At 43.9% G+C, this 21,017-nt stretch overlaps 1 long non-coding RNA gene and 1 pseudogene across 1 annotated transcript; one reads left to right on the top strand and one right to left on the bottom strand.

Annotated features, from left to right (window-relative positions):
* The first annotated feature begins 2,965 nt into the window (after positions 1-2,965).
* LOC140515263 (uncharacterized) lies at positions 2,966-13,704 on the top strand. Its single transcript, XR_011970919.1, has 4 exons — positions 2,966-3,326; positions 5,725-6,341; positions 10,969-11,310; positions 11,752-13,704. It is a non-coding gene; the product is annotated as an uncharacterized lncRNA (long non-coding RNA).
* A 4,092-nt stretch (positions 13,705-17,796) lies between these two features.
* Positions 17,797-19,759, bottom strand: LOC140515419 (fizzy-related protein homolog pseudogene; annotated as a pseudogene).
* Positions 19,760-21,017: the final 1,258 nt, after the last annotated feature.

The following is a 21,017-nucleotide window of genomic DNA, read 5'->3' as shown; positions in this document are numbered from 1 at the left end:
GGAGCCCAAAAATTCTGTGAAAATGAATGTTAAAAATGAAATTTAAGAAAAGGGTCTTCTAATACCTTGATTATTTTGTCCTTACAGTGATATATGTCTTACTCTAAATTATCTAAATTACCCTAAATTATAAATTATGTCTAAATTATCAGCTACTAAATAAGAAAGTCTTATCAAGCTGTCTATTCATTAAATCTATAGGTGACCTAGACTTAAAAGAATATCTTTGTTAGTTTGTCTTAGCTATTAGGGCTAGCTTTTCCTGAAGAAGGGAGCTTAATCCTACAATCCAACTAAAATGAAATCAAAGTCATCAATACTAACTGGTTTAAATGGTATTCCTTTTCAGGTCACCTCTTAGGCCAACCACTGGTGTTTCATTACATGAGCATGCACATGGCAGCCTCCACCCCTGTGTTACAGATCACTCCTTTCAGCCTCTCATGTTGTCTTGGCATTGGAAGAATGTCTCAACCTGACGTTTTGTTGGCTATATCACTCAAGAATTTGATGTGAGGTACTAATTTAAAGTTGTTTGATGGGGAATGTTGAGAGACCTTGGCTTGGTGCTTCTTCCACTCAACTTTCTAGTAATAGCTTCTTGAATTGCATTAATGATCATTTGATCTTTTGTGAAGGACAGGAACCATCAAAGAGAAGAGGGCATTATCACCTGACTCTGAGCATTTTGACTGGTTGGGTCCCATACCTGACAGGTCTATTTAATCCTGTGGTCTCTAATGTTTTTTCCAGGCATGGATGCTGCATTTTGTCAGAAACTTTTTCTGCCATTCTTGAGACAATCATATGATTTCGGTTGTTGTTTTTTAATTAACGTGGTCACGTAAGCAGATGGTTTACCTAATACTGAACCAGCCCTACATTCCATGTATAAATCCCACCGGGTCCTAATTCATGATCCTAGTGATATATTGCTGCAATCTCCTTGCTGGTACTCTATTTAAAATTCCTGCATCAGTATTCGTTTGAGAAATTGGCTTACAGTTTTCTTTCTCTGTCTTAGCTCTTTCTGGTTTAGGTATCAACACGATATATGTGGCATAAAAGCAATGTGAATGGACTCTTCCTTTGTCTATTTTGCAAAATAAGTTAAAGAGTATTGGGATTAATTATTCTTTAAATGTGGGGTAGCATTCACTTGTGAATTCATCTCACCCTAGGAAAGTTTTCTTAGGGAGTTCATCGATAGCTTGTTCAATTTCTTTTTATAAAGTGGGGTTACATATTCCATTCCCTTTTCTGTTACTCTGGACAATTTATATTTTTGGAAGTATTCATTTTTTTTACTTCAATTGTCAGATTTATTGACATACATCTGCCAAAGTAACACTTAATCACTGCTTTAATTTCCTCTTCATTGGTGGTGAATTCACCTTTTTTATTTTTGGTATTGGTCATTTGGTATTAGTCTTTCCTTTTTTAAACCAAATGAACCAATGATCTACTTTTCATTATCTTTTCTTCTATTCATCCATCCCTTCATTTGATTTCTTAGTTTAGTGGGGTTTTTTAACTTTCCATCCTTTAAATCTCCTTTGATTTTTAATATTTTCAAGTCATAGTTTAGTTGGGGATTTACAATTCATTCATTTTCTACCGTTTTTAGTTGCATGCCCGACTGATTGATCAGGTTCCCTATGTCACTGAGGTAAGCCTTTAGCGATATAAAATTTAGATATATATCCCACAAATTATGGCCATTATCTCATTGCTGTCCAGAGTGCTTTCTTATATATCTTTTCTAAAATTCTAATCACCTCCATAAGTTCTGTGCTCTTTGTCTTGTGGTTAGATTGAACTAGTTCTGAGAGCAGAAAGGTGAGGATCCCCTCCAGTAGTTTTACTGTCAATTTTCTCCTGTAACTCATTTAATGGAAATATGGATCTTGTAACATTTGGTGCATTTTAGCAACAAGTACTTAGTGACTCTTTTCATTAAATCTTTTTTCGCTTTTCCTTTGTATCAGATATAGATTGCTATTCCTGGTTTGTTTTTTCTTCCTTCAGATGAAGCAAAATCCATTTGCTTGGCTTTTAACCTTTACTCTGTGTCTCTGCTTCAAATGTTTCTTCTAAACAACATACAGTAGGATTCTGGGTTATAATCCACTCTACTATCTGTTCCTCTTTTATGGGGGATTTCATCCCATTCACATTTACAGTGATGATCACTAACTGTGTATTAACACTGTTTATACTTTTCTTTCCCTCCCCTCTCACCCTATCCCTCCTCAGTAGTGCATTGATTCTGACCACCCCATCCTTCAATGGGTCCTCCCTTCCATCAGTGCCCCCACGTATTCCTGTCCCCCTCTACATCCAGCTGAATGTGTATGCCATTTCCTCTTCGAGTCAAATCTATTGAGAAAAAGTTTCAGGCCATGCCCACCCCCTCCCTTCTTTCCTTGCACTGCAATAGGTCTTTTGCACCTTGAAATGTGACATTATTTATTCCATTCTACCTCTCCCTTCCCTCTTCTCCCTGTACAGCCCAAGTTCTCACTCCTTAATTTTTTATTTCATGCCATCAAAGCCAAATTATACACACGCTCTCGGTCTGTACATACTCCTTCTCGCAGCCCTATTAGAGATACAGTTCTTAAGAGTTACAAGTGTCTATTGGGCGTGGGGATAGCCATGCTGGCAGAGTTAAAAGCAGGAACTCATTTGAGCTTTCCCCCCAAACCCTCCAAATACCTGTTTAAAATGAGTCTAAACAACTTCTAGAGCAGGATAACCCACAAAAAAACCCAGAGTGAAACAAATTTCCAGCCTTTTAACCTCTCTCCACCATTTTGGTGCCAGCCTGGGCTAATTAAATTCAATGTTGAGAGCATTTTTCCCGAAGCTCTCCTGTTTCCGTTTCAAGGGGAACAAACTTGATAGGACACGCATCATCCAAGGGGTGGAAATCCTTATGCTATACTGTATTAAGAAAGTTCGGATTCGCTCCTGTAAATGACGCTCTCGGACTCAATCAAAACGAAAGTAAAAAGCTTTAATTACACAAGGCACGGTACAGACAGTTTAGGACAGCAGAAGAAGCAGAGGGCAAATATAATGATTATTAATACAAGGGCTATAATTACAATAGATAGATAGAGGAAGAGAATACATCACCAATTCAAGGGAACCTCCAATAACTCAATCGGCTGGGAGCCCCGTCGCAGCCAAAACAACTTGAATTGTGTAAAGATGGTCCAGCGCGAAGCGTCCTCCCACGGGTGAGGCTAATCGGCTGGGAGCCCCGTTGCAGCCGGAACAAATTGTGTAAAGATGGTCCCGCGCGAAGCGTCCTCTCACGGGTGAGGCTCAACAGGACTTTGTGGTCCGAGCTTTTTATAGGGTTCGCAAAAAAGAAGGCTCTCGGCCAAGGCAGTTACATACAGAGTTTTAGCCTACTTCCCTAGCATATGCAGTTTGTGTGTCTGGGTCTAATTCTGGCTTTTTAATTGCTGACATGTTCAAAAACCTTGAAGCTCAGCACATTTTATCACTGTCAAGTGCTTATGCTCAAGGAAGGGGCCACCTTCCCTTGAACATAAGCAGTTTCAGGAGTGGCGAGTTCCTGTTTTTATTGCCAAGGACATACAAGGTTTAAAGAATGGTCAAGTCCTGAGACTAAACGTTCAATAGCTCAGGCCTATTAAATTTGAATGATATTACAATTTTAATAAGAAAATCTAATTTCTTATTCATATACCCTAATGGGAAGGTGTGTGATTCCAAAGAAAGATGCAGGCCATGACAATGAGGATTATATACGTTGAATTTACTGGGCTTCCTGGAAGTAATTGTGTTGTGTAAGGCAACTTACTCAGGAGACCAGCCCTGTGGTGGCAACAGGGCAGAGTTTTTATCCTGCACTGCCCATGGGTCAGGCCAGGTATTGTGCGGGAGGAGAACAAAAAAGGCCACAAGCCAGGGATGACCGGGGATTATTTTTATTTATACCAAGTTTTCCCCAGGGACAGTTGAAGCTTCTCTTGCTGTTTGCATTAAAAGTAGTTTACATTCTCTTTGGGGTGATAGCTCCCACTCACAGACTGTTGCACCTACTGTACATAAAGCTATTTGGGGAGTACCCAAGTCAGGTAGGACAACTAGAGCTTTTCCTCAGGGTGGCTGGTGAATTTAGAAGGGACTGAGCACTTCTGGAATTTCCCTGCAGTGAGAATGAGCTTTTTTCTTAGAAAGTAGCCTCCTGGAGAGAGACTTGGCTATAGCCTTCTAGGATCTCTGAATCTTTCCATCTCAAAGGTTCACTGGTTAGAGCACTGGGCCTGGTGTTAGGAAAATGTGGGTTCAAATCCAGGCTCAAGGGGCCTCAGGCAAGGGCAAGTCCAAATGTTCCAAATCAAGCATTCTTTCATCTTTCTGCCTCCTCAGTAAGTTTGCCAACCTATATGAAAGTGTCCGGGATCTTACAGAGTGGTCTGGAGCACTGAGAGGTTAGGTGACTTGATTGTAGTCATGCTGCTAGCATGGATGTGAGGCAGAACTTTAACTCTGAGCCCTTCCGATTCTGAAGAAGAGTTCCTTGGGCATCAGAGAATTCCTCTCTTCCATCCAGACCCAGTTCAAGCATCACCTATTCCATGAAGCCTTTTTGATCCCAACTGTTAGTGACCTGGCTTTCAGTCTACCTTGTACTTTGCCTTTATTTGTCTTTAATATTCACATACTTTTATGTATTTTCTGTCTCATTAGAACCTAAGCTTCTAGTTGCTAGGGACAGTGCATCTCTAGAACCTAGCCCAGTTCCTGTTTTGCAGGAAGTACTTAAAAAATGCTTGTTGATTGTTTACTTAGGCCATTCGTATTTCTCTGTGTAGGAGACCTAAATCTATACCTAAGGAATGGATAACTTAGGGAGGTGTTGGTCTAAGTTACAGCAATTATTAATGATTATAGCTTCATATTTTATATGCTTCATTTGTAGTCTTCCTCACTTCTCACTATCATTTTAATGATCATATTTACTTCAAGTATTCCCTTATAGTTTAATTTGATACATTCTGTGAGGTGTTGTTCTATCAAATTCCTGACAAATACCTTTACACTTATGCCGTCGGTTTTTGTTGCTGTTATTTCAACTAGAGTTCTTGCTTTGTGTAAATGGACTGTTGGGCAAGGGAGGGTGACAGTGAAGGGAGGGTGCAAGCAGATGGTTTAAGGACATGTGGCACCCAGAGACCAAGAAGTCAGAGCAAGAGAAGGAAGGATCAGATGATGGTGGGGCCATTCACATGATGGCCTGACTAGAATCGAAAAGAAGAACAAGCCAGGGATAGACACCTGGAGGCGGGACACGGCCACAAACAGGAAAGGAAAGGCTGTTACACATGAATCGAAGAAAGACACCCGGTACACAAGCACGAATGGATAGAAGACAGCCAGGTAGATTCCAGACACAAAGATAAATGGGCAGAACATCGTAAAATCTCTTCTTTCAGCGCTGGAAGTCTCAAGCCAAACCCTGATCCTGAGGCTGCAGAGAATCACGCTGCACATCCAAGACCCCTCTCTTTCCCCTTCCCACCTCCCCATGAATAACATTTAGATACTTGACCTCAATTAAAAGCTTTTTATTGGTGTTTTATGTACCTTATATCATGTTATCCCATGTGTCTCTCCCTCTTCCTCTCCTCCTCCCTGAGAGCCTTGCCATGTGACAAATGATATTTTTTGTTGTTGTTTTAGGAGGGAGAAGTAGTCAACGTAACTATAGTGCGCAGAGGAAAAGACAATTGAGGCAGAAGACACACTCTCTGAGAACATTCCAGTTACTACGGGCTTACTCTCTGGGGAAACGCATCTAGCCTCTGAACATTCAGTGGATGAGATACTTATGGGTGGAGTACTCTGAGAACATTCTACTTACTACAGGCTTGCTCTCTGGGAAAGCACGTCTACTCTCTGAATATTCAGAGGAAAAGATACTTGTGGCAGGAGACAGTCTCTCTGGGAACATTTCAATTACTACAGCCTAACTCTCTGGGGAAGCACATCTAGCCTCCGAACACTCAGCAGACAAGACATTTGGGGCTGAAGACACAATCTGAGAACATTCTGCTTACTCCAGGCTTGCTTTCTGGGGAACCACCTCTACTCTCTGAACATTCCGAAGAAAAGATACTTGTGGCAGAAGATGCTCTCTCTGACAACATTCCAGTTACTATAGGCTTACTCTCTGGGGAAACATATCGAGAAAAAAATGAATAATGAAACAGAGGTCTCTGAAGCATTCCTGATGAAAAGACCAGAGCTGAAAAGAAAATGTGACTTTGAAATAAAAGACTCAAAAGAAGCTTTGAAAGGTAAATATGAAAGAGACTCCATAAGCGAAATGATACGGTTGAACTCTCTCTCTAAGAGAAGATGAAATGCATATCTTCTAAGAATTTTATCGTTATTCAAGTAGGTAGAAGGATTCTCTCTAGAAACAGGGTTTGAGAATGAGCCAAATAAGGTGGGGATGATGTAAAAAAAATAGGGGAGAAATATGGATGCTCTGAGAAAAGGTAGAACGGAGAGAAAGAATGGGGGAAATGATTGCATATTAAATAGGCATGCAAGGAAGAGCTTTTGCATTGGATTGAAAAATGCAGGGTGGGGAGGGGCTGGGGCTGGGAATGTCAGGTAGCCAGTTCTTGGAGCTCAGTCAACTAAATTCATTCAAAAAGGGAAAATAAATATTGACACAATTGATCCTAAAATTCCATCTCGCCCTAGAGGTAAGTAAGAGAAGGAGATAGGAGAAAATAAAAGTAGTGCTAAAAAGTTGGGCAGATAAAAGAAGGCACTGTCCTTATGAAAAGCAGACATTAGAGGAATGACAGGGGAGAGAGAGAGAGAGAGAGAGAGAGAGAGAGAGAGAGAGAGAGAGAGAGAGAGAGAGAGAGAGAGAGAGAGAAGGAGAAACACAAGAAAATAGGATGGAGGGAAATGCATAATTAGTAATCCTAAAAATGTCAGAGGGATAAACTCATTCATATAATGGAAGCAGGTAACAAAATGGAGTAGAAAACAGAATAGAATCCTTGAAAGCTTATTTATGAAAGGCCTCTGGAGAAAACTGAATGGGAATAGAAAGGAATGCAGACAGATGTTGCTTTATGTAAATTCACGTTATAAAATTGAACTGTATGTAAGGAATTCTATGAGAAATCAGCATTGCCAAAGATCCACCCATGTAAACTTTACCAGAGTGCAATGGGATCTCTTTCTGCTCCTGTTGCTGGCTTGGACCTCTGTCACCTCCTACCTGCCACCTCCCAAAAAGCCTTTAAAAAGTCCTCCATGTGAAAGTAGAAGAAGGGAACTATAGAGAGAAAACCACCAGCACTACTGGATGAGGGCTTGGCTTGAGACCTCCAGCGCTGAGAGAGGAGACCTTGGTTTTAGTCGGCCAACCCACCAGAGAGTTTGGTTGATGATGTTTGGTATTTTGTCCATCTGCCTTGGGGAAACGTGTGTCTGGGCCTCTCCTGAATATTCTGTGTCCAGCCCCCATCTGTCTGCCTGCCAGCATGTTCTTCCTGTCAGCTCCAGCCAGGCCCTGGAGTGGCTGGCCCCGATAGCCATGTGTTCTTCCTTCTGCTCTTGCTTCTCCTGTGCCCAGCCACTCCTTGTCCATGTTCTTGAACAATATGTCAAACATTTCCCCGTGGGGGCACAGCTCCTGCCTGCCTCCCTCCCGTTGTTTTGCACATCCACGGGTAAATTCACATTATGTAAAGGGTCTGCAGAATGCAGAAAAACTTATGTTTTTTCTTTTAAATATTTACTTAGTATTTTATTTTTCCCCAATTGCATGTAAAATATTTTTTATTATTTTACTTTTTAAATGTTCTACAATCATTACCATAAAACTTAGATTTTAACCCCCCCACACCTACCCCCCATCACCCCCTTCGTTCCCCAATACGGCATACAATTCTATATAGGATTTACATATACTTTCCTATTGAATACGTTTTCATTATCATCATGCTATGTAGACAAACTGAAATAAATGGAAGAAATCATATAACAAATAAGAACATAATATACACACACACACACACACACACACACACAAACATGATCTGATACATTCTGCGAATGAATTCCATAGTTCTTTCTCTGAGTGTGGAAGGCATTTTGCCTTAGATAATCATTGGGAATTTTTTTTTAAGTTCTTACATTATGACGAAGTTATAACAATGAATTAGTGTTCTAACTCTTGCACATTCTCTCCAACATTTATCATTTTCCTGTTCTGTCGTATTTGCCAATCTGATAGGTGTGATGTAGTACCTCAGAGTTGTTTTGATTTGCATCTCTCTAATCAAAAGTGATTTAGAGCATTTTTTCATATGATTATAGATATCTTTAATTTCTTCCTCTGAAAATTGCCTGTTCATATCCTTTGACCATTTATCAATTGGGGAATGACTTGTATAGTTGTAAATTTGAGTCAGATCTCTATATATTCTAGAAATGAGGCCTTTATCTCCAAGATTAACTGTAAAAATTCTTTCCCAATTTACTACATCCCTCCGAATTTTGGTTGCATTGGGTTTGGCTGTGCAAAAACTTCTCAGTTTAATGTAATCAAAATTATCCATCTTGCATTTCATAATGCTTTCTATCTCTTCTTTAGTAAAAAAATTCTTCTCTTCTCCATAAATCTGATAAATACACTATTCCTTGCTCCTCCAGTTTGTCCATGGTGTCAATCTTTATACCTAGATCATGTACCTATTTGGACTTTATTCTTATGTAGGGTGTCAGGCATGGGTCTATGCCTAGTTTCCACCACACTGCTATCCAGTTTTCCCAGTAATTTTTGTCGAACAGTGAGTTCTTATCCCAGAAGCTGGTGTCCTTGGGTTTATCAAACAGGAGGTTGCTATATTCCTTGCCTACTGTGTCTTGAGTGCCTAGTCTATTCCACTTGTCTACCCTTCTGTTTCTTAGCCAATACCAAAGAAAGTATTTTTTAACATTTGTTTTTTCAATTTTGAGTTCCAAATTCTCTGCCTTACTCTCTTCTGACTCCCCTCATTGAGAAGGCAAGAAATCTGATATAGCTTATACATACGTAGTCATGTAAAACCCATTTCCTTATTAGTCTTCTTGTAAAAGAAAACATAGACCAAAAAAAAAAAAAAACACCAACTAAAATAAAGAAGGAAAAAATGTATGCTTTGTTCTGTTTTCAGATGCCATCACTTCTTTCTCTGGGAATAGATAGTATTTTTCATCCTAAGTACTTCAGAGTTGTCCTGTATCATTGTACTGTTGAGAATAACTAAGTTATTCTCAGCTGATCATCTTACAACATTGCTGTTACTGTGTACATTGTTCTCCTGGTTCTACCCATTTCACTTTCCATCAGTTCATGTAATTCTTTTTAGGTTTTCCTGAGAGCATCCTGTTCATAATATTTATAGCATGATAGTATTCCATTACAAGCATATATCACAAGTAGTTCAGCCTTTCGCTGATTGATGGCTATCCTGTCAATATCTAATTCATTGCCACCAGAAAAGAACTTCTATAGATATCTTTGTACACATAGGTCCTTTTCCTTTTTCCTTTGTAAAAAATCTCTGTTGGGATACAGACCTAGCAGTGGTATTGGCAAGTCCAAGGGTATGTGCGATTTTATAGCCCTTTGGTCATAGTTCCAAATAGCTTTCCAGAATAGTAGAGTTCACAACTCTACCAACAGTGTATTAATGTCTCAATTTTCCCATATCTCCTGCAACATTTGGCATTTTCCTTTTCTGTCTTATTAGCCAAATTTTTAGGTGTGAAGAAGTAGCTCAGAACTTTTTAAATTTATATTTCTCTATTCAGCAGTGATTTGGAGCATTTTTTCATATGGCTCCAGATAGCTTTAAATATTTCATCTGAAAACTGACTTTTCATACCTTTTGATCATTTATCAGTCAGAGAATGGCTCTTATTTCTATAAATTTGACTCATATCTTTACGTATTTGAGGTATGAGGCTTTTATCACAGAATCTTGACTTTCAGAATTTTTTCACAGTTACAGTTGCTAATAGTATTTCTCTCCATCCTGTTTGACTGTTTATTCTGTTGTCTCCTCAAAAGTGCTTTGCTTCTGAATACTAGTTCCCCCAATCTGCTCTCTCTTCTCTCACACACACCCCTTCTCTTAAGCCTTTCTCCTCCTACTTTCCTGTAGGGTAAGATAGCTTTGAATACCCATTTGAGCGTGCAGGTTATTCCCTCTTTGAACCACTTCCAATTAGAGTCACTTGCAAGCATTCTTTGCCACTTCTCTCATCTTTCTCTCCCCTGTGAAATGTTTTTCTTACCATTTTTAGATGATTTACCCCCATTATACCTCTCCCTTTTCCCTCTCAGGACATTCCTCTTTCTCACCCCTTAATTTTATTTTTTTAGATATGATCCCTTCATGTTCCACTCATGCCTTTGCCTTCTGTCTATATATACTCCTTCTAACTTCCCTATTAATGATAAATTTCTTATGAGAACCCATGTAGGAATGTAAATAGGTTAATCTTACTTAGTATCTTATGATTCCTCTTTCTTGTTTCCCTTTTAATGCTTCTCTTGAGTTTTGTATTTGGAAGTCAAATTTTCTATGCAACTCTTGTCTTTTCATCAAGAATGCTTCAAAGTCCTCTATTTCATTGAATATCCATTTTTCTCTGAGGGACTGTACTCAGTTACACTGCGTACGTGAATCTTGCTGATAATCCAAGCTCCCTTACCTTCCAGAATATCATATTCCAAGCCCTCTAATCCTTTAATGTAGAAGTTGCCCAATATTGTATAATCCTACCCGTGGCTCCTCAGTATTTGAGCTGGTTCTTTTAGACTGCTTGTACTTTTTTCTCCTTCATCTGAGAGTTCTGGAATTGGGTTCTACTTTTCCTGCAAGTTTTCATTTTCTAATCTGTTAGCAGGTGATCGAGGGATTCTTTCAAAATCTATTTTACTGGGGAGGAGCCAAGATGGCAGAGTAGAAAGACACACATATGCTAGCTCCAAAACCACAGCCCATAAAATACCTGTAAAGAAGAACTCCAAACAAATTCTGGAACAGAAGGCACAGAACAACGGATTGGAGGAGATTTCTGTTCCAGAGAGCCCCGAAAAACCGACACCAAAGGTCCGTCGTGCACCATACCCGGACCAGAGCCCAGCCCTCCTTGGTAGTGCGGCACCGAGAGGAGCAGATCCCAGCAGGCTTCAGGGACAGAATCTCCAGCATCAGTGCAGGTCCCTCCACCCACAGGCCAAAGGTAAGTGAGAGAGTCTCTTTGGCTGGCCGAGAGGGGAGGGGGTGTCCCCATAACTCAGGCCCCCTCAGGTGGCAGCAGCTGGGGTAGCAGCAGACAGGAGCTCCCAAAGCAGGCAGGAGCTCAGATCCATTGTTGAAGGTCTCTGCATAAACCCCCTGAGTGAAATAAGCCCTGTGAGGTGGCCCTGCCCCCACCTGAGTACCTGAACTTAATCTCACACTGAATAGCAGCCCCGCTCCCGCCAAAGCCCTGAGGCTGGGAAGCAACATTTCAATCTCAGACCCCAAGCGCTGGCTGGGCAGATCTGGAGGCGAGGTGGAGGTGGAGAGGAAACTCAGAAGTCAAGTAACCAGCTGGGAAAATGCCCAGAAAAGGGGAAAAAATAATACCATAGAAGTTTATTTTCTTGGTGAACAGATATCTCTTCCCATCCTTTCCAAGGACGAAGAACAATGCTCACCACCAGGGAAAGACATAAACGTCAAGGCTTCTGTATCCCAAACATCCAAAATAAATATTCAATGGGCTCAGGCCATGGACAAGCTCAAAAAGGATTTTGAAAATCAAGTTGGAGAGGTGGAGGAAAAACTGGGAAGAGAAATGAGAGAGATGCAAGAAAAGCATGAAAATCAGGTCAACACCTTGCTAAAGGAGACCCAAAAAATGCTGAAGAAAATAACACCTTGAAAAATAGGCTAACTCAATTGGCAAAAGAGGTTCAAAAAGCCAATGAGGAGAAGAATGCTTTCAAAAGCAGAATTAGCCAAATGGAAAAGGAGGTCCAAAAGCTCACTGAAGAAAATAGCTCTTTCTAAATTAGAATGGAACAGATGAAGGCTAATGACTTTATGAGAAACCAAGAAATCACAAAACAAAACCAAAAGAATGAAAAAATGGAAGATAATGTGAAATATCTCCTTGGAAAAGCAATTGACCTGGAAAATAGATCCAGGAGAGACAATTTAAAAATTATGGGACTGCCTGAGAGCCATAATCAAAAAGAGAGCCTAGACATCATCTTTCATGAAATTATGAAGGAAAACTGCCCTGATATTCTAGAACCAGAGGGCAAAATAAGTATTGAAAGAATCCACTGATCACCTCCTGAAAGAGATCCTAAAAGAGAAACTCCTAGGAACATTGTGGCCAAATTCCAGAGTTCCCTGGTCAAGGAGAAAATATTGCAAGCAGCTAGAAAGAAACAATTCAAGTATTGTGGAAATACAATCAGGATAACACAAGATCTAGCAGCTTCTACATTAAGGGATAGAAGGGCATGGAATACGATATTCCAGAAGTCAAAGGAACTAGGACTAAAACCAAGAATCACCCACCCACCAAAACTGAGTATAATACTTCAGGGGAAAAAATGGTCTTTCAACGAAATCAAGGACTTTCAAGCATTCTTGATGAAAAGACCAGAGCTGAAAAGAAAATTTGACTTTCAAACACAAGAATCAAGAGAAGCATGAAAAGGTAAACAGCAAAGAGAAGTCATCAGGGACTTACTAAAGTTGAACTGTTTACATTCCTACATGGAAAGACAACATTTGTAACTCTTGAAACTTTTCAGTATCTGGGTAGTTGGTGGGATTACACACACGCACACACACACACACACAGAGAGCATAGAGTGAATTGAATAGGATGGGATCATACCTTTAAAAATGAAATTAAGCAGTGAGAGAGAAATATATTGGGAGGAGAAAGGGAGAAATGGAATGGGGAAAATTATCTCTCATAAAAGAGGCAAGCAAAAGACTTTTTAGTGGAGGTAAAAAGAAGGGAGGTGAGAGAAAAACATGAAGTTTACTCTCATCACATTCCACTAAAGGAAGGAATAAAATGCACACTCATTTTGGTATGAAAACCTATCTTACAATACAGGAAAGTGGGGGAGAATGGGATAAGCAGGTCGAGGGGGATGATGGAAGGGAAGGCAATGGGCGGAGGGAGCAATTTGAAGTCAACACTCTTGGGGAGGGACAGGATCAAAAGAGAGAATAGAAGCAATGGGGGGCAGGATAGGATGGAGGGAAATATAGTTAGTCTTACACAACAAGACTATTATGGAAGTCATTTGCAAAACTACACAGATATGGCCTCTATTGAATTGCTTGCCTTCCAAAGGGAATGGGTGGAGAGGGAGGCATGAAGAGAAGTTGGAACTCAAAGTTTTAGGAACAACTGTCTAGTACTGTTCTTGCCACTAGGAAATAAGAAATACAGGTAAGGGGGTATAGAAAGTTATCTGGCCCTACAGGACAAAAGAGAAGATGGGGACAAGGGAAGGGAGGGATGATAGAAGAGAGGGCAGATTGGTGATAGGGGTAATCAGAATGCTCTGTGTTTTTGGGGTGGGGGGAGGGGACAAATGAGGAGAAAATTTGGAATCCAAAATTTTGTTAAAATGAATGTTAAAAGTCAAATAAATTAATTAAAAATAAAATAAAATAAAAATAAACAAAATCTATTTTACCCTCTGGTTCTAGGATATCAGGGCAGTTTCCCCTGAAAATTTCTTGACAGATGTTGCCCAGGCTCTTTTTTTGTTTTTGAATATTGCTTTCTGGTATTCCAATAATTATGAAATTATGTCTACTGGATCTAATTTCCAGGTCAGTGGTTTTTGAAATGAGGAATTTTATTTGCATTTTTGTCCATATTTTTGTTCTCTTGATTTTATTTTATTTTTTCTTGCAGTTTCAGTGTCATTAAATTAGCTTAACATGCTCAGTTCTAATTTTAAAGGAATTATTTTCTTTGTTTAGATTTTGTATTGAGTTTTTCATCATGTCAATTCTCCTTTTTAAGGAGTTGTTTTCTTTAGTGGATTACTGTACCTCCTTTTCCATTTGACCAATACTCCTTTATAAGAAGTTTTCTTAGGTGAATTTTTGTACACCATTGTCCATTTGTATGTTTCCTTTGCCAAGCTGTTTACCCTTTTTTCATGATTCTCTTGCTTACCCTTCGTTGCTTCTCCCAATTTTTCTCCTGTCTCTCTTATATGATTTTTAAAGTCCTCTGTGAGCTCTTTCAGGGCATTTTTAGGCCTGAAATGAATTCAGATTTCTCTTTGAAGCTTTGCGTGCAGATATTTTGGCATCATTGGTCTCTTCTGAGTTTGTTTTGATCTTCCTTGTCACTACAGTAGCTTTCTGTGGTCAATGATTTGTTGTTGTTGTTGTTGCTTTGGTGATTTTTCATCCTATGCTGTAAGAATTAAAATTGAGCTCTGCTCTTGGGGTACTGGGGGAAGTCTCCCAAGTTTCTTGCACTGAGGGGCAGGGCTTATTACTCTGGCCCCTGGCTTGATACTCTGGTGACTCAGGGGCTGGCTTTTTATCTGCTGCGCCTGAACCTCCAGGGCTCCCAAGGCTCACAACTAACCTGCTGATTCATGCATTCCCTCTTGGAAGATGAGGTTTTCAGGAAGTTACTCCATACCTACCCACATCTTCAAAACTCAACATATAAGGTGAAGTATAACACAAATGCTCAGGGCTTGTGGAATGAATGAATTTTATGGATGTGAATGGAGATAGCATGTGGTTGAAATGAACATTGATGTTCACCAAGGGGAGAGAGAGAGTATGCATACATGCATTGAGGTCAGGAAATGTGGGAGCTAATGCCTCATGGGTCCTGAGCTCCCGGAAAGGGGGTCTTACTGCACCGTAATCTGAATTTTAGCTCTGTGTCCAGTGCTTTGAATGAGGAAGAACTCAGTTCAGATTCTGCCTCTGATACTTACAAGTCGAGTGACCCTGTGCAAATCACTTAACAAAGCTCTCTCCACCATTTTGGTGACAGACTGGGCTAATTAAACTTGATGCTGAGCAGGTTTCCCTGAGGCTCTCCTGTCTCCATTTTAGAGGGAATAAACTTGTTAGGACACACCCCACCCAAGGAATGGGATTCAGTATGTTATACCCTAATAGGAAAGTGTTTGATTCCAAAGAAAGAAGCAAGGAGCACACCTGCATGGATTATATAAGTCAGTTTGCTAGGCTGACTGGGGCTCACTGTATTGCTTAAGAGAATTTACTCATGACACCAGCCCTATGGTGGCAATAGGACAGAATGTTGTATCTCCACACCACCATTGGGTCAGGCCAGGTATTGTGCAGAGACACAACAAAGAAAGTCAAGAGCCAGGGATCACTGTTGGTCAAGTATAAGTTTTCTCATGAAATAATTGAAGCTTCTCTTGTTGTTTACATTAAAGGTAGTTGACATACTCTGTGGAGTCATAGGACCCACTAGGGCAACTAAAGCTTTTCTTCAGGGTGGGTAGTAAATTTAGAAGGGGCTGAGAATTTGTAGAACTTCCCTGCAGTAAGAACGAGCTCTTTTCTTATGCTTCCCTGGTCACAAGGCAGCCGGCTGGATGGTGGCTGGGCAAGAATGTTCTGAAATCTGTGAATCCTTCCATCTTGGTTCACTGGTTAGAGTAACAGAAATAAAAAGTTTAAATTTATTAAGTCCATTTTGATTTCCCTTTTCTGTTAGCTTTTTTATGCTCCTCTTGAGTTTTATATTTGGAAGGAAGCCAGATTTTCTGTTCAACTTGGTCTTTCATCAAGAATGCTTGAAAGTCCTCCATTTCATTGAAGATCCATTTTCCCCCTGAAGGATTATACACATTTTTGTTCTGTAGGTGATTCTTGGTTGATTCTTGGCTTGTCCTCCAAAATGTCATATTCAAAGCCTTCTGATCCTTTAATACAGAAACTGCTAAATGTTGTCTTATCCTAACTGTGGTTTCACCATACTTAAATTATTTCTTTCTGCTTGCTTGCAAGATGTTCTCTTTTATCCAATTTCTCTGGATAGTTGGCTATAACAATCCTGGGAATAATTATTTTGGCATTTTTCCTGGAAGTGATTGGTGGGCTCTTTGGATTTTTCTTTCATCTTTTGTCCCAAAATATCCTTAAGGAGATTCCCCTCCCCCCAGTCCTATCCCTCAGGGTAACCATGCTCCATGCACCTGGTCAGCTGTAGTCTCTTGACTGCCCCCAGTAGCTAAGGGAGGAAAATGAAGATGGGAAAGAGGGCCACGGATGGAGGTCAAATGGCCATCGGGACTGAGGGGGAAGCCCAGGCTGAGGAGGCCAGGGCTACTGGGAACAGAAGCTCTGGTGTCTCTCTTTAAGTGACACAAAGCCCACCCCAAGAATTCATCACCAAGGGCCCCACACCGTGCCCTTTAAAACCACTGCCCAGTTCGAAAAAAAAGAAGAAACATTTCACTCCATCCAGCAAGAGTGCTTTTTCCCAAGAGGCACTGATCTACTTTGGCCCAGAAGCTAGAGCCAGATTTCCCAGTGCTATGTCCCCATCCCACCCATATCTCTCTCTCTCTCTCTCTCTCTCTCTCTCTCTCTCTCTCTCTCTCTCTCTCTCTCTCTCTCTCTCTCTCTCTCTCTCTCTCTTTTATGCCACCCCCACCCAGCTATCCCGACAAGCCCCATCAAAGGCCCCGAAACCAGCCGCAACACCTCCGGGCTTCCTGAGCTCCAGTCTGGGTGGAGCAAAGATTCTTCCCTGGGGCTACAAACTTAGTACCCATGTTCTAGGTCTAAGATTCAGAGACACCTGGAGATGAGCCTTGAGGGGATTAGGGGGAAACCCTCTCAGTAGTTTGTGGTTTGTTTGTTTTTTTGTTACAAATTCATTTTACTCCAGCTCCAATGAAATCCTCAACCCCGCCCCCAAGCTGAAGGGCTTAAGCATCTCCATCTCCATTGAAGGGGACTGTTATCCCCATCTTCTTAAAAGGAGACCATTCCGTCTGTCAGCATCAGGTCTTTCCCCCACGCACCGCTACCCCCCCCCCCAATACGAACACATTTCTGGTCTTAGGGGTGGATGGTCTCGAGTGTGGGGCACGCATGGGGATCACCCCTTCCGCAGCGACCTCGTGGTCTTATCACTTTCGGGAGACTGCATGCATATCCCTCCTTATGGCTCCAAGCCTGGGCCATGGGTGCCGGAGCACTGCCTGTTTCTTCTGAGGAAGGCTGGTCCCAAAAGTCTCAGCTTCTGGGGCAGCCCACCTGATTGAAGTGGCACTGGTTGACCCCGAGATGAAGGAAGCAACACGCAGGCAGCGCGCGCGCGCACACACACACACACACACACACACACACACACACACACACACACACACACACACACACAAAATAGCTTCCCGGAACCGAGACCTAAGTTTGCGGAGCAGAAGAGAAAACCCCGTTGGGGAGTTTCCCTGCTCCTGCTCACAGCACTCCCCGGGCCTCAACCCACTCCGCACCGAACCTCTCCCACCCCCAACGCCGATTGGGGGCTTCCTGACTCCCCAGGGACTGCCCTCCCCGGCACTACCTCTTCCCAAACAGTGTCTCCTCCTCCAAACCATACAACACCATTAACCAGCAGGTATTTAATTACCATCTCCAGAGGTTCTCCAGGTCCTGCTGCTCCACCCCGCCCCTCCTCCCCGTCCGCTAATTAAACTTTAGGGTTTCCTGGTACTTGCTGGTCCAGGCGCTTGCGCTTCAGGTTTGGTGGGATGCAGTGCCTTGACTTGCGGTGCTGTCTGCAGCTAGCGGATTCTGCTGAAGAGATTGAGCACCGAGCCCGACGCCCTCGACGGATACGACTTGGGGAACACGTTCCAAAACCTGAGAGTCTTGTCTCCGGCGCCCGTGACTATGACCTCTCCGTCAGGAGACACTGCGAGGTACAGAACTCTGTAGGTGTGCCCAGTGAGTTTGGCCATTTGAATCAGGGAGGGGTACCTCCAAACGACGATTTGGTTCTCTGTGTACCCGTGGGTGCTCACCAGCTCGTTGCTGTGTCTGGACCAGGCCAGGTTGCACACCTGAGATCCGGTGTTGACTTGGTGCAGCTGCTGCCCCGTCAGCGTATTCCAGAAGCGCACGCAGCAGTCGGTAGAGCCGCCGCCTGAAGCCAACAGGCTATCCTGGTGGGGAGACCACGCGATGGCTTTGACTGCGGCCCGGTGCTGGGCGTACTGCTGAACGGGCTTTAAACTGGCCGGGTCCCAGAGCAGCAACTTGTTGTCGTTCCCCCCCGACGCCAGCAGTTGGTGATCCGGGGACCACTTCAGTCCACACACCTCCTCCTCGTGGCCTCGCAGCCGGCGCTCAGACTGCAGTGGGGTGGCCCTGATATCTCTCTGCACCACTCGCGTGTCGCTGCTCCCGGAAGAAATCTGGTCTGCTTTCCAGGCCAGCACGCTGACCCTGCCAGTGTGGCTCTTCAGTACGCACGTTTTCTTCTGGGCCGCCACATCCCAGATCTGCACCAAGCCATTTTGAGTGCCTATGGCCACGAGTTTGCCCTGCTCTGACCAGCTGACGGAGGTCACCGCGTCCCCATCCCCAGACAGATCACAGAGTCTGGTCAACTGGTAGGTGGTGGCACTCCACAGGTAAGCACGGGCGGCCAGGCCCACCGCGATGACATTCAGATGAGACCAGTCCAGCAGGTTTAGGTAGAAGTCATCACGGAGATCAGGGGCCGCGAGGATCTTAAACGGGCTTCTGGAGATGTTGCTGGTCAGTTCCTGTGCAGATGATAGTAAGTTCTGACTTCTCTCGCTGACGGGTGATAAAGCGTAGGGTGAGACTTCACTACCTGTGCTGGGGCTGCGGTGGGCCATGCTGGGGGAGTAGGTGAACAGATTCTTTCTGCGGAGCGCACAAGGTTGCGCGCCTCGGTCTCCTGCCCTGAGATCCTGGACTTGCTGGATGCCAGCTCCCAGCAACTCGTTCTTCAGCAGGGCAGAGTAGACGAGGCCAGCTTTGCGGCGGGCTCTGGATTGCTGCCTGGGCCTGGGCGCTTCCCCTAGGCTGGGGAAGTGCAGGCCCCAGTTGGTTCTGGCCCGCACTGGGATGTAGCGGTCTCCGGATTTTCCGGCACCCGCACGGGGAGACACTGCAGAAGGGGGCAGGGCCAGACTCCAGCTAGTTGCCATCCCTGAGAGGGCAGGTGGGCTCTGTGGGGATCTCCTGGGGAGTTTCCTGCTCCGAGGTTTCCTGCTCCTGGCCCTGGGAGGGGCCGGGCCAGGACGCACCCTTCTGTAAAGTGGGCTCACTTTACCCAGCCCAACTGGCCTCGAGGTGGGACCACGCTGGCAGGACAGGCTGGAGACTGATGGACGGAAAGATTGGGCCACGGCCTCACTCGGGATGAGTGTGGATATGGCTGCAGCCCCAGCCTGTCGGCGTTCGGTCGAGAGGTCTGGGTCAGTGGGACTCCATCAGCACCACAGACATGGCTGCTGAGGTCCCTCTGCCTTTGCGTGTCTCTATTCCGGGCGGACAAGGAAGGCAGAGGTAGGCCAGGTGAGAACAGGGCACTGGGGTCGAAGGAAGGGCAGGGTGGGGCAGGGGCTGGGCCTGGGCCAGGATGAACTGGAGCTGAAGGAGCAGCTGTCAGGGGTCACGATGGGGGCGGGGGCGGGGGCGGGGGCCAGCGGGGGAGCAGGAGGGGGCCAGGAGGGGCAGGGTGAGGCTGACCACCAAGACTTCGAATAGCTCCGACACTGTGTGGCACTCGCAACACAAAGACCCCGTGCAGCCAGGGTGAGGGGGTGGCTTGTGCACGAGGGAGCCCTTGGAGATGCCAAGGTCCTAGAAGACAAAACAGTGTTGTGAGAGTCCCAGAGTTCCGTGGGTGTTAAGTAACCTCAGTAGGAAACATTCGAGAAGCCTGGGACATCTCACCTGAAATGATGCAAGGGAGAGGAGGCAGAGGCTGGAGCATGCATGCCCTCAGTGGTTGCACCAGCAGCCCTGAATCAGGACCAGAGGCGCCCCCACCCCATTCTGGGACGACAGAGGGCAGGTGGGCTCCGAGAGTTGTCTTCAGGAAGCAGGCCCCAGAGCCCCAGAACCTGCCCAGAACCCGGACACCCCCTCCCCACGAAGCCCCTTAGACCATTCCATCTTTTCCTGGGGGAGGGGGGGAATTGGAGGGGGAGTCGGGGGGGGAAGGGGGCCAATAGAATTGTCAGCTCTTCGTGGCTCGGATGAGGCTCCAACCCACTGGCTATGGAAACCATTCTGGATTCTGGAGGTAGTTAGTTCTCTTCTGTGTCCCCCACCTGTCCCCTTTCTGATACCTGTGGGTTTATATTTCATGTAGTCTGTGCTAACTTAACCTTCAGTACATGGGGTTTTCCCCCTGGAGGATGGGGGATGGTTTTGTTTTGGTCTCTTCCACCACCGCCCTGCACAGTCAATCAGTCAGCTTCCTGGCAGCTATCAGGTATTACCAGGCCTGGTGCTAAGCTCTGGGGATACAAAGAAGGCTGAAAAGAAACAACCAATTATCTGAGGAGACAGTGCCGACCTCGGGCTGATCTCACACTAAACACTTCACTTTCCTATGCCTCAATTTCCTCTTCAGGGTGTCAGACTCCTTGATCTGAGATGCCTGTCATTGCCACAATCTGGGTACTCTCACAACAAACAGGTCAGCTTCCTAGGCCTCTGTTTCTCTTTCAGTAATGTCAGGAAGTAGGAATCCACCATCCCAGATGACCCTCTCTGCCAAACTCTGGGTGATCTCCTATCAGGAACCTCACTTTCCCTTTCAGTGAAATCAGCATCTAGATCTTAATTATCTGAGGGGGCCTGCCAGCTTTAATCATAAAAATCACTGAAGCTTTGTGGTCCTCAGTTTCTCTC

This window comes from Notamacropus eugenii, chromosome X (assembly GCF_028372415.1).
Source record: "Notamacropus eugenii isolate mMacEug1 chromosome X, mMacEug1.pri_v2, whole genome shotgun sequence".
Taxonomy (NCBI): domain Eukaryota; kingdom Metazoa; phylum Chordata; class Mammalia; order Diprotodontia; family Macropodidae; genus Notamacropus; species Notamacropus eugenii.
Note: the sequence above shows the minus strand (reverse complement) of the source record. Positions and strands in the feature narration are given on the sequence as shown.